The 13,212-nt window shown below is 39.9% G+C and overlaps 2 pseudogenes across 2 annotated transcripts in view; one reads left to right on the top strand and one right to left on the bottom strand.

Moving 5' to 3' along the window:
• LOC307170535 (putative nuclease HARBI1) overlaps positions 1-13,212 on the bottom strand; it is a 316,840-nt pseudogene that overhangs the window by 288,406 nt on the left and 15,222 nt on the right. The window lies entirely within an intron of this gene.
• On the top strand, positions 5,545-11,197 carry LOC307170489 (putative nuclease HARBI1; annotated as a pseudogene). Its single transcript has 3 exons — positions 5,545-5,977; positions 6,138-6,253; positions 11,141-11,197. The product of its transcript is annotated as a putative nuclease HARBI1 (transcript).

Here is a 13,212-nt window from a genome sequence, read left to right as displayed (position 1 = left end):
GGGGGTTACATACATGTGTAATTTTATTCTCTTTTTAGGGTGACTTTTACCATCTGTCTAGGGGCTGCAGTTGAAAAACGGCCTTCTGGCTAACTCTGGCATATTGACACAAATGTTTATTAATATGCACTGTCCCTGTAATACAATGAAATAAATAATTGCAGTCAATCCGCGAATCACATGTGTTCTGAACTGGGTGTGGATCACTAACACCACAATCTACAACTACAATCCCTATAATTAACATTGCACATCTCGCCTAGCCCTTCCAGCAGGAACACTTATGACGTCTCCTGACTAGAGATGCCACAATTCTCTCTGAATTTTGTTGATTATTTAAAATATAACTTTTTTTACTGTCTTTCAGACCTGGTGCCACACAGGATCCACACTGGAGAGAAACTGCACGAATGTGATCAGTGTGGGAAGATTTTCAAACAAAAAGGAAATCTTACTGTTCACATGAGGATCCACACTGGAGAGAAACCGTACCAATGTAATAATTGTGGGAAGAGTTTCAGACAAAAAGGACATTTGAAGGTTCACATGAGGATCCACACTGGAGAGAAACCATACACATGTGATAATTGTGGGAAGAGTTTCAGACAAAAAGGACATTTGAAGGTTCACATGAGGATCCACACTGGAGAGAAACCATACACATGTGATAATTGTGGGAAGAGTTTCAGACAAAAAGGACATTTGAAGGTTCACATGAGGATCCACACTGGAGAGAAACCATACACGTGATAATTGTGGGAAGAGTTTCAGACAAAAAGGACATTTGAAGGTTCACATGAGGATCCACACTGGAGAGAAACCATACACATGTGATAATTGTGGGAAGAGTTTCAGACAAAAAGGACATTTGAAGGTTCACATGAGGATCCACACTGGAGAGAAACCATACACATGTGATAATTGTGGGAAGAGTTTCACACAAAAAGGAAATCGTAAGATTCACATGAGGATCCACACTGGAGAGAAACCATACACATGCAATCACTGTGGAAAGAGTTTCACTCAAAAAGAAAATCAAAAACTTCACATGAGTATCCACACTGGCGTAAAAAAAATTGTATGTTTCCAGTGCTACAAGACTTTCAGAACCGAAGAAGGGTTAAAACGCCATGAGAGGATCCACACTGGAGAGAAACCTTAATAAAAATTAATAATTCCGTCGCTCAGATCATGTTAAATCTATAATAATAATAATAATATATAATAATGTAATAAATATTTTAATATTCAATAATAAATCATGTTGTGGTCCGACACCTCGATGCAACATCTCCGAGCTCTAAATAACAACAACCGAGCTCCCCTGCAGCAACTGGATCTTCCGTACCGACCTCGATATATCCATAGGGGATCAAGGCGCCGGTTTGTTGTGTCCAAATCCGGTGACCACAGCTCAAGCTCATCTCTATGGTCGGCATCGCGTCCCGTCGCGCAACTGACACGTCACCGTTTGCGTCATCAGAGTACCGCCATTCCTGGCATAGATAGTGCTGGGTGTAAACGGTGCACTGTAAAACCTGGAGTGGATCGCAGGGTTCTCCGCCCTGTCAATAAACTGGATTTTAGAGCTCAAATGACACTTGAACTGCTGAATGTGCAGTCCCTGTCAAACAAATCTGGACTTATATACGACCACATTCTGGATAAGGGGATAGACATTCTCTGTCTTACAGAGAACATGGCAGCAGCCTGGAATATACTCATCCCTAAATGAGGCCTGCCCACCCGGGTACAACTACCTCGATAAGGCTCGTACAACTGGCCGTGGTGGGGGCCTAGCTGTTTTACATCGCAGCAACATTGAACTATCCCCCGTGTCGGTGCCCAGTACTGGCTCATTTGAAAGTCTGGTTTTCAGTTGCAAAAAAGCTTTTTCAGCAACAATAGTACTCGTCTATCGCCCTCCCAAATCACAACCAACTTTCATCTCTGACATTCATGATTTTCTAATCTCCCTCTGCACAGCTCACTCAAATATTCTGGTTATTGGTGATTTCAACATACACGTGGACTCCCATAACTGTAAACTGGCCTCAAATTTCAAACAAACCCTGGATTGTCTTAACCTCCAACAGCTTGTGGATGCCCCCACACACAATAGGGGGCATACACTGGACCTTGTCATTACAGACTCCCTCTCAGTTTCAGCCCTTCAGGTGTATGACGTGGGTGTCTCCGATCACCTGGCGGTTACATTTGAAGTCCCAATATTAGTTCCTCTCACCAAACCAAAACGCCATATTACCTTCAGAAATATCAAGAACTTGGACGCCACCTCCCTCAGTCAACATCTCCAGCATCTCTCCCCCTCTCCTCACTCATCAGCTGATGACTTAATGGACTACTACAACACCAGCCTCACCTCTATTCTGGACTGTCTTGCTCCATTAAAAACCCGGACAGTCACGTTTACCCGCTCTGCCCCCTGGTTTACAGACGAGCTGAGAGGGATGAAGAGGTCTGGCCGTGTCCTGGAGCGTGCCTGCAAAACATCTGTTCTGACGGTGCATAAGTTGGCCTACCGGGAACATCGTAGGGCTTATGCCAAAGCACTCTCCAAGGCTAGGTCAGAATACTACTCAACACTCATAAACAACAACCCAGGTAATTCCAAAAAACTGTTCTCCACAATAAATCACATCATTAAACCACAGATCTCCTCATTCTACAGTCCAACCGATATAAATTGCAACCGGTTTCTTGATTTTCTCACATCAAAAATTAACATTATTCGCTCCTCATTTCCACTTCTCAATAGCACCTCACTAGACCTGCCCGCAACACCCATCGCTCAAACCCTATCACAACTGTCCCCCACAACGCAGCAGGAGGTCGAGAATATCATCCGTAAATCCAAACTATCCACTTGCCGCCTTGATCCCCTCCCATCTCCTCTGCTTAAAACTCACACTAACTCCATCAGTTCCCTCATAACCAAAATAATAAACATGTCCGTAGAGACAGGCCATGTTCCCACCTCCCTCAAAACTGCTCTCATCAAACCCCTCCTCAAAAAACCCACCTTGGACCCTACACCACTGTCGAATTACAGACCAATTTCTAATCTCCCATTCATCTCCAAACTCCTGGAAAAAGTTGTTTCCACCCAGCTCCATAATCATCTCAAATCCAACAGGCTATATGAGAAATTTCAATCTGGTTTTCGTCCCTCACAGAAACAGCTCTTATCAGAGTCACCAGCGACTTGCTGATGGCTTCTGATTCCGGTTCCACATCCCTCCTCATTTTTCTCGACCTCTCTGCTGCGTTTGACACTGTAGACCATCACATTCTCCTGCACCGACTTCAGCACTACACAGGTCTCTCTGGTACTGCCCTGCAATGGTTTCACTCCTACCTCACTGATAGAACCGAGTATGTAGCTCTGGGGGATGTAAAATCCAGACCCCACACTGTCACCTGTGGGGTCCCCCAGGGCTCCGTACTCGGTCCAACCCTCTTCATCATTTACATGCTCCCTTTGGGTCGTGTCGTCAGCAGGCATGGAGTTAATTTCCACTGCTATGCTGACGACACACAACTCTACTTCCAAGTCACTCCCTCTAGCTCCCCCTCTGCCACGGCTGCCCGCCTTAGCGCCTGCCTGGAGGAGATAAAGGCGTGGATGAGTCAAAACTTCCTGCAGCTAAATGGCTCCAAAACAGAGGCCATTCAAACTGGAACCTCTCATCAACTCCGTTCCTCTCCAGTCACCACTGTTTCACTCTTTGGACACACCATTCCCCTCTCTCCCTCTGTTACTAACCTAGGGGTAAAATTTGACCCCCACCTTTCCTTCGACAGTCATGTCACCTCCATCTGCAAAACTGCATTCTTTCACCTCCGCAATATTTCCAAACTGCGCCCCTCCCTCTCCCTTTCTGCTGCAGAGAAGCTTGTCCATGCTTTTGTCTCCTCCAGGCTGGACTACTGTAATGCACTCCTCATCGGGATTCCTGGCAGGAACCTTCAAAGGCTCCAGTATGTTCAGAACAGCGCTGCCAGGGTCCTGATGAGTCCTGATGTTCACTGCACTGGCTTCCCATTCAGTCCCGCATAGAATATAAGGTCCTCCTTCACACCCATCACTGCCTGCACGGTGCGGCCCCCACTTACCTCACTGAGCTGCTCACACCAAACTCCTCAACCAGAACCCGGTCAGGCCAACAGCACCGTCTGGTCATGCCCAGGACACGGCTTAAAACAATGGGCGACAGGGCCTTTCAAGTCGCTGCTCCCTGCCTGTGGAACGCCCTCCCAGACCACCTCAGGGCCCCGCAGACAGTGGACACATTCAAAAAAGGACTAAAAACCCACCTTTTTACACAGGCTTATTTTAATAGCTAAATGCTTGTTTTTAGTCCCATCTTTTAACATGTTGTGTTTTATTTTGTATACTGTATTGTTTTTAATTATGTTGTACTGTAGCACTTTGAGATTTGGTGTCAAATGTAAAGTACATTACAAATAAAATTTATTATTATTATTATTACCGCCTTGTGGGGGAAATATTCAGCACTATACTAAGGAAGACTGAGTGAGTGAGCAACAGGATCCTAGTCCCCCCACCCAAAGCTTTTAGTCTTTGTATAACTGCTAGCCTTGTTGTGTGTGGTGTCTATCGTGTTGCACTGTGTAATACTCGAGAGTCGGCGAGGTGGGCTTCAGGATTTACTCTTTTTACAAAAACACTAAGTACATTTCAAGCCATTTTATGTAGTGTACTTGAGTAATGTTCAAGTAGGTTTTAAGTAGACTGCTGGAGTAAGTATACTAAGATCATGTATACATCTAGGTGCACTAATGCAATACTACTTGGGACTACACAGTTTGATATACACTACCGTTTGTTTTTGGAGAAAAACAAAACAAACAACAACAAAAAAACACTAATGTTGTGAAATATTATTACACTTTAAAAGAATGGCTTTCTATTTTGACATTTTAAGATATGAAATCATTGTAATATGTATATGTTGATGTTTACACTCGGTTATTATTTAAGTCGTTAACCGTTGTGCTGGTTAATATATTTATTTTTTTCTTACTTTTTTTCTTTCAGGATTCATTGATGATTAAAGAGTTAAATTTAATCTTTTTTTAACAATAGAAATCTTCACTATCACTTTAAAAAAAGATTAAACAAATTAACACATCCTTGCTGAATAGACATATTAATTAATTTTAAAAAGAGAAAAAACTGACCCCACACTTTTGAACGGTTGTTGTAGGCAGACAGACAAGGACTGAAGAATAAAGTTTCAACACGATTTTAATTCAATAACACGCATGTAAACAGAATGTGGTTTTTAGGTACTATGAACCCTGGGTTTTAGGTACTATGAAAGTAGCTCAGCTTTATTCTGTGTTCGTCGCCATGGTATCTTACGCTGCACGGCTAACCTGCTCCGGGGCAGGTTATGTTCTGGATTCAAGATCTCAGACTGAAGTTTGACCAATCAGCTGAGAGCAAAGAAACATATAGGTGACGTAACTAATTCCCAGCATCTGTTCTCTGTTGCAATGGCTTCACCTTTTCTCCCAAATCCTCTGGACATCTCAACGCAAATTGTTAGACGAGCACTTCGTAGAGAAAGAGTTTTTAGGGACAGACAAAATCCATTTGACTTTCCTGATACTTACTTGTATGAAAAATACAGATTTTCCGCGGAAGGAATGTCTTATCTTTGTGAACTTGTTGAGCCGCACATAACAAATGTGCCTCGTAGAAGCCATGACCTTACTGTACCGCAAATGGTATGTATTGCGTTGCGTTTTTTTGCAAGTGGTACATACTTGTATGCGGTCGGTGATGCAGAGAATGTAGGGAAAAACACAGTCTGTTGAACCATTCGCAAGGTAGTCCTCGCTCTGCAGGGGTACATAAATAGCTTCATTGTGTTCCCTGGACATTTATCGACCATGTCCATGAAAGAGGGCTTTTATAAAATTGCCGGTAAGATATCTTGATAGGGTGACATCACATGAACAAATTTAACATTTCACACTCATTTTTTTCTTCTTCAAAAAAAGCATATTTCACACTTAAAAATCTATTATACAGTAGCTACCTGTTTAGAATGATTTTAAATATATATATTTAATTCCTATGATAGGATTCCCTAGAATCATAGGAGCAATAGACTGCACACATGTTGCAATCTCCACAGCTCTAGGAGAACATGAGGCAGATTATGTGAACAGAATGTCCTTTCACAGCCTTAATGTTCAGGTAGGGCTACTATACCTATGTGAAGTGATTTTTATTTGCATTGAGATCAATCTTTGGATGCCAAATGGCCTAGCTCAGTGCAAGACTCACAAATTTTCCGTGAGTCTATTTTTTTGTCAGTGCTTTGAGGAAGGCAAGTTACATTTGGTACAGTACACTTTAAAGTTTTAATTTTAATTGCAAAACTTACACAATTTTCCCCCTTTCTGTTCTATGACAGGGCTTTTTGATGGCCTGTTGGTAGGAGATCGAGGCTATGCATGCCAGAGGTTTTTGCTAACCCCCCATCCTGACCACAAAACCACTCCGATGTGGCCCTCAGTAAAACCAGGGTCAAGATCGAGATGACCTTTGGCATCCTAAAGGCACGTTTCACCTGCCTTAGGTGTTTAAGAGTGTCACCAGAGCGGGCATCACAGATAGTGGCTGCATGTGCCATTCCGCATAATATAGCCACTATCAGAAAGGAGCGAGTACCACCACAAAACCAGCTTCTCCCTGATGAAATTGAGCCCATCACACTTGACCACCCAGCTGGCGCAGCTGTCAGAGATGCAATCACAACACAATATTTTACTTAATAAAAGCACACTGACACTGCAGATAGGTCTCAAACTATTTTATTGGTCATGTGGCAAGGGAGGAAGAAAGAGAGCAAGAAAAATGACATTAATAAACATTCATAGTGTTCATACTAAAGGGTTACTTGGTTAAAAAAAGTTCACATACTGAGATCTGTTTTTTCCAGCTGTTTGATCTCCAATTTAATTGTTTTAATTTGGAGCCTCCTCAGCTCACAGTCCAGCTCCTTTAGTGTGCAGTCTAGTTCGAGGCTCCTTTTGTACAGGGCCCTGACTGAGTCTGTTTCAACCTGAAACAATTCCACCACAAACATGATCATTACACGTTTTCTGGAGGCTCATCAAATCACAAAAAGTGGCATAACTTTCTACAAACATAGGACTGACTGTAATTTATGTCAGGGGTTTAAAGCATTACCTTGTTCACATTTCTTCTGAAGGCCATTGAGGTAGAGGCTTCAGTTTCTGGGGCAGGTTGTGAAAAATCCTACAATAAAAGAGATGTGTAAGGGCCAGTCACTTAATTATGACATTCAAATGTGTGCCATAATAAAAAGCCCAGTGCATTCACCTCAGCAACTGTCTCAGAACACACAGACAGAGTGTCTTAAATCATCCTAATAAATAAAAGGCCAATGTAAAGCATAACTGTTATAAAGCAGGTTATGTTTGGTGTTCTGTCTGCTGCTTACTGACCTCTGTGTGGGAGACTGGGGGTATGTGTGCTGGCTTCAACAGGGACACTGTATTTCCCTCTACTGCAGAACAGAGTCAGCCATATTTAACTTTTTAAAAAAACATTAGTAATGTATTGTACACACATACCCAGTGTCACTTGCTTAGAGGAGCCAGCACCGGGTCAGACTGTACAGCACATGCAATCCCATCCATAATCGGCCGTCCCTTATTGTTGCTCAGAGCCAACTCCTCCGCCACAGTGTAATCTTCAGGAGGTGGCCCTCCCCCAGTTTTCCTCATTTCACACTTTTTTCTGTTTGCTGTAAACAAGTGTTTGTGATTAAATGTTCAAAAAAATAATAAAAGGTTATGGTAAATACTCACCACTTTGAATTATATTTTTATATTTTGTCTTGATCTGCTGCCAAGAACGTTTGGAGTTGGGGTTGCATCTAAAAATCAATAAATATCAATCTTTCTTTGGATGTAATAGCCTATACATTCACATTTTACATACATCTACACACACGTATGTATGTATGTATCATATATATATATATATATATATATATATATATATATATATATATATATAGGCTAATCATATAAAAAATGTATTAAATGCTAAAATGAAAATGTATTTGTTGAGATATAATATAATATAATATTATTTATATATATATATATATATATATATATATATATACATATATACACATACATATATACACATACATATATACACATACATATATATATATATATATAAATAATATTATATTATATTATATCTCAACAAATACATTTTCATTTTAGCATTTAATACATTTTTAATATGATTAGCCTACATAAATGTACATTAATTGTTTAACCTACGCATTAACGCAATCAGCAATCTTCCTCCAAGATTGTTCTCTCTTGCTTTGGCAGCAGATACAGTGTTACTGCGTGCTTGAAAAACACTTCTATGTTCTTCATATTTCTGAAGAATAATCTCTTGCTCCTGCGCGGAAAAATATATAGCTCTTGCTCTATCCATATCGAACGCGATTGGTTGTTCAGTGTCGACGTCACTCTTTTATGTGCACACGCGCGTGGAGTAATCATAGCTTAAGGATCAAAGCCTGAGTTGACAGAGAAAGTCGATGAGCTGCATCATGGTACCAATAAAGCCTGATCGCATCGGTTTGGTTTTGTCGACTCAAAACCAATCCTGTAACCCCGAGTTTGTTCAGCTACCTTCATGGTACAGGCCCCAGGCTACGTCACTGATAGTCACATGATGGCATCTGACCAATCAGAAGTTGCACGGAGCATTTCAAACTTCAGTGTCGTTCCATATATTGGAAAGTGAGGTTATGCGCTACTACCTACTCTCACATCAGCGCTAATAACTTCAAAACAAAAATGGTGTGTTGATGAAACTCACACATTCTGTGGTCGAATAGTTGTGCAACATGTTGAGATAGGTGTTGTTTGCATAGATTTCTTGAAAGTATTGACATTTGTGGCATGAAAAATGGTGAGACCATATTTGATCATACGCCCTGTTCACGTAAGATTAGCGCAAGTCCATATTTAGACATACGCCCTATGCGTATAGAAAAGCCGTGCTAGGATATTTTTTCTACAAATAATGCATTATAACCACAGTCTATGATTATAACGTAGGACAATAGTATTTACTAGTGCATTGGATGTTATCACAGGTTTGAATAACATTATAAAGTGATCCAGTGGGAAACGTAACACATTTATAGACATTTTCAAGCCATAGATATTGAAATATGTGTGGTTTTGGTTAGTTTTATTACCTTTATAACAGTTTGTAATACTTATAATGATATTTTGCACTTCTTATTATATATTTACCCTTTATGTGTAAGTTTTATGCCCTTGAAACAGTTTTTATCATAGTTAAATGCCATGTATTGGTGTTTTTTTTTACTGTGAGACGTATTACTGCTCAAATAAGTTGAACTTGACCAGAACTTGACCATACCAAAGATCAGTAGTACATATCTTTTATAAATGTATACATTTATTTATAACATTTATAAATGCACAAAAAATGTTCCTAATAATAATTTAAAATGTTCCTAATAATAATTTAATTTAAAATGTTCCTAATAATAATTTAATTTAAAATGTTCCTAATAATAATTTAAAATGTTACTAAATAAATATTTTTTATGTTTGTAACAAGTTTATGTGTTTTTATTATATTTTTATATATACACTTTTTAAGGGAAAAACATTACCCTAGACTGGCGAGAAACCATATATGGTAACTTCATTGCCTTTGATTTCCAACCTAAAAAAAATATATTTTTTAAAAACTCACAAATGTTTAGAAGTCTTATAATATCCTCCAATAACACTCGATGGTTGAAATTTAGAATTTCCAAGTATTTCAATGAGTGCCCTATAAAGGGTTAAAGTAATAGAGTTTTTAAGCATTGTCTGTAGTTTCGTAAGGTGCAAACCAGGTTTATTGTTTTATAAACCCCGAGATGTGCGTGGGAAAATTCCGTACGCTTCTTTCTATGTTAGGGTTTTGTGCGTATGCAACGGGCCTATATAAAGAAGGTGACACTTACACTCAATTTTGTTTCCTGGAGTTACTGTATTTTCCACAAGATCTTGACGAGTCTGTCAGCGCGTCAACGATCGGTCTGTCAACGAGTCTGTACCGTCTGCCCTCCCTTCTAGCTTTGCATTCACCTTCAGTATTAGGGTTATGGATAGGTCTGGGGGAACTATCGAGGTTGAGCAAGGGTTAGACCGAAGACTTGGGATAGGTGGTTATGGTGTAAATGGTAGGTCAGTATTCATGGGCTAGTAATTGTAATTGGGATGTTAGGGTTATTGGATTTCGGATGAAAATCTGAAAAGATAGATAGATAGATAGATAGATAGATAGATAGAATGATTCACAAGGAGATCATACAGATGTACCTCTACTGCCATCTAGCTATCACACACCAACTTTGCAATGATTCATGGATTTATAAAAGATTAACTTTATTTAAAACAGTGGGATTTTACAAATGTATATTTAATTGATGGACATTTTTAATATGTAGTCCAATGATAGATAGATAGATAGATAGATAGATTAGGACTGAAAAATGTGTTTTTCTGCTACGCCTGTGAAATCGTAGCAGGTTTTAAGTAAAGGTAATTAAACTGTCCTCCACCAGAGGGCACGTCTGAGCTGGGGTTAGACTTGGGGTTAGGTAGGGAGGTAAAAACGACTTTCACCCTCATTAGTAACCACCCTCATTAGTAAATATGGCATCTGATTGGCCGAATCTTAACTGTCCATATATCTGCAACGGTGTGTTTTATCTGTACGAAACTTGGTTTATATAGTAATTGATGTATGGCTAGTCGACTGGTGGTGGTTTGGTGCGCCTCTAGCGCCACCAGGTGTGTAGACACGGTACTGCACTTTATTTTTTAGATTTTTTTTTTTTTTTTTAACAGGGGTCTATTTTATAAATTGCTGTTGTATCTAGGGTTATTTTATATAGGGGTGGTCTATCCTGGTATATTTTGGGTAGGGTCTGTGTGGGTCCCGCCAGTGGTCAGTGTTTTTTGGTTTTGTTTTCTGTTTTTTGTGCAGGTGGTGGGTAGGTTTAGCTGGTTAGGTGAGGTAGTGTGCCAGGCCTTTGGCCTTTGACCCTGCATCCATGCAGACGCCCTGACGCAAACTGAACTTGAGTTTTCCCCCAGCTGTTCACCTGTCAATGCAAAATGGTTGCATTTGCCGTGCATATCAGCACCAGTGCTGAACAGCACCAATGCTGACAGGTAAGTGTCTATTTCTATAGATAGATTGATGGATGGAGTGATGGATGGATGGATGGATAGACAGATAGATGAATAGATGAATATATAGATAAATTAGTTTAAACAACTTTTTGTTAAAAAAATATGTTTTTGTTTGAAAAAGTGAATGTTTTTTAGGTCTGTGTTACATGGATGGATGGATGGATGGATGAGTTTAAACAACTTTTTGTTAAAAAAATATGTTTTTGTTTGAAAAAGTGAATGTTTTTTAGGTCTGTGTTACATGGATGGATGGATGGATGGATGAGTTTAAACAACTTTTTGTTAAAAAAATATGTTTTTGTTTGAAAAAGTGAATGTTTTTTAGGCCTGTGTTACATGGATGGATGGAGTGATGGATGGATGGATGGAGTGATGGATGGATGGATGGATAGATAGATAGATAAATGAGTTTAAACAACTTTTTGTTAAAAAAAATATGTTTTTGTTTGAAAAAGTGAATGTTTTTAGGCCTGTGTTACATGGATGGATGGAGTGATGGATGGATGGATGGAGTGATGGATGGATGGATGGATAGATAGATAGATAAATGAGTTTAAACAACTTTTTGTTAAAAAAAAAATGTTTTTGTTTGAAAAAGTGAATGTTTTTAGGCCTGTGTTGCATGGATGGAGTGATGGATGGATGGATGGATGAGTTTGATCGACTGTTCATATTTTTTTATTGTTTTGTGATAAATATTGAAAGTAGTCTTTGGCCTAATGGTTAGTTTGGGTTTAGGTTAGTTTGGGGCTATGGTTAGGTTAGGGTTAAAATGGCATATAGGTAGGGAGGTAAAAACGACTTAGGTTTAGGTTAGGTTAGAGTTAGGGTTAGAGGGTTAGGATAAGAGATAACCAGAATGATTCACCAGGGTTAGGGTTAGGGGAAATGAAGATCCAAGCCCCAGACCTGAGGTCTGAGTCTGGTTTTGCACTGGCCCTACATCAACTGACCACTTTTAAGTCTGTCCAAGTCGGACCCCAATCCCAAGTGCACGTCCCCACTCGCCTTGTATCTCATTTTGAATTTTGTTATACTTCATAATCTCCTTTTTAGTCTCATTTTGTGAAAATGTAACCACACCCTTCATTGCCATTTAATCTCATAACAATACCCCGGGTTCCTCCCTGAAGGGTTATCTTCATCAGGGGTAGATGCATTAGGGTTTGAGTTGGGTAGGTGTTAGAGCCGTAGCTGAATGTACCTCCTGGGGGTAGAACCACAGGGTTTATTGATGGTAGGTTTAGTTTTGGCGTGTGTGGCACTCTAAAGGAAGAGTATTCAGTCGGAAAAATTTGGCTAAGAGGGCAGCACAAAGTAGAAAAAGTAGGAAAGGATAGTAGAAAAAATCTCAAGTCGAAGTCTCATTTAAACCCCTTGGATATTGGGAGTCCAGACGTTTAATCCACTTACTCTCAGCCCTCAAGCGTTCTTTGAGGGACCATCGTGGATTAGCTTGGAGTCCCGTGATCCGGAAGGAGTTCAGGCCATGAACCAAAAAGTGCTGAATCAGGTGCCTACGTTTTTCTATTTTATGCATTATATTATGTGCATGTTGGTAGGCCCTGATTCTAAGCTCATTTTTGGTTTGGCCTACATACTGTTTCCGGCATTTGAGACAATAGACGAGATAAATGCAATTCACACACTCGTGTGACAGAGAACGAGGCAACTTAAAAATCTGGCCATTGAATCTGTTCTTGACCCACAGTAATGGTGTGTAGTATTTGCATTTTCCCAAGCGGCCCTTGCAAAGAGGTTTGGAGAGTTTGCTTCTCACTAAAAGATCTGAGATGTTTTTGTTTCTTCTGTAGGCTGCAATGGGTTTATGTTGTTGCAAATACTTTGTGGATGTCAAGAACT

This window comes from Squalius cephalus, assembly GCF_949319135.1.
Source record: "Squalius cephalus genome assembly, chromosome: 13".
Classification (NCBI taxonomy): Eukaryota; Metazoa; Chordata; class Actinopteri; order Cypriniformes; family Leuciscidae; genus Squalius; species Squalius cephalus.
The sequence above is the reverse complement of the archived record's forward strand: the minus strand, read 5'-3'. Positions and strand labels throughout refer to the sequence as shown.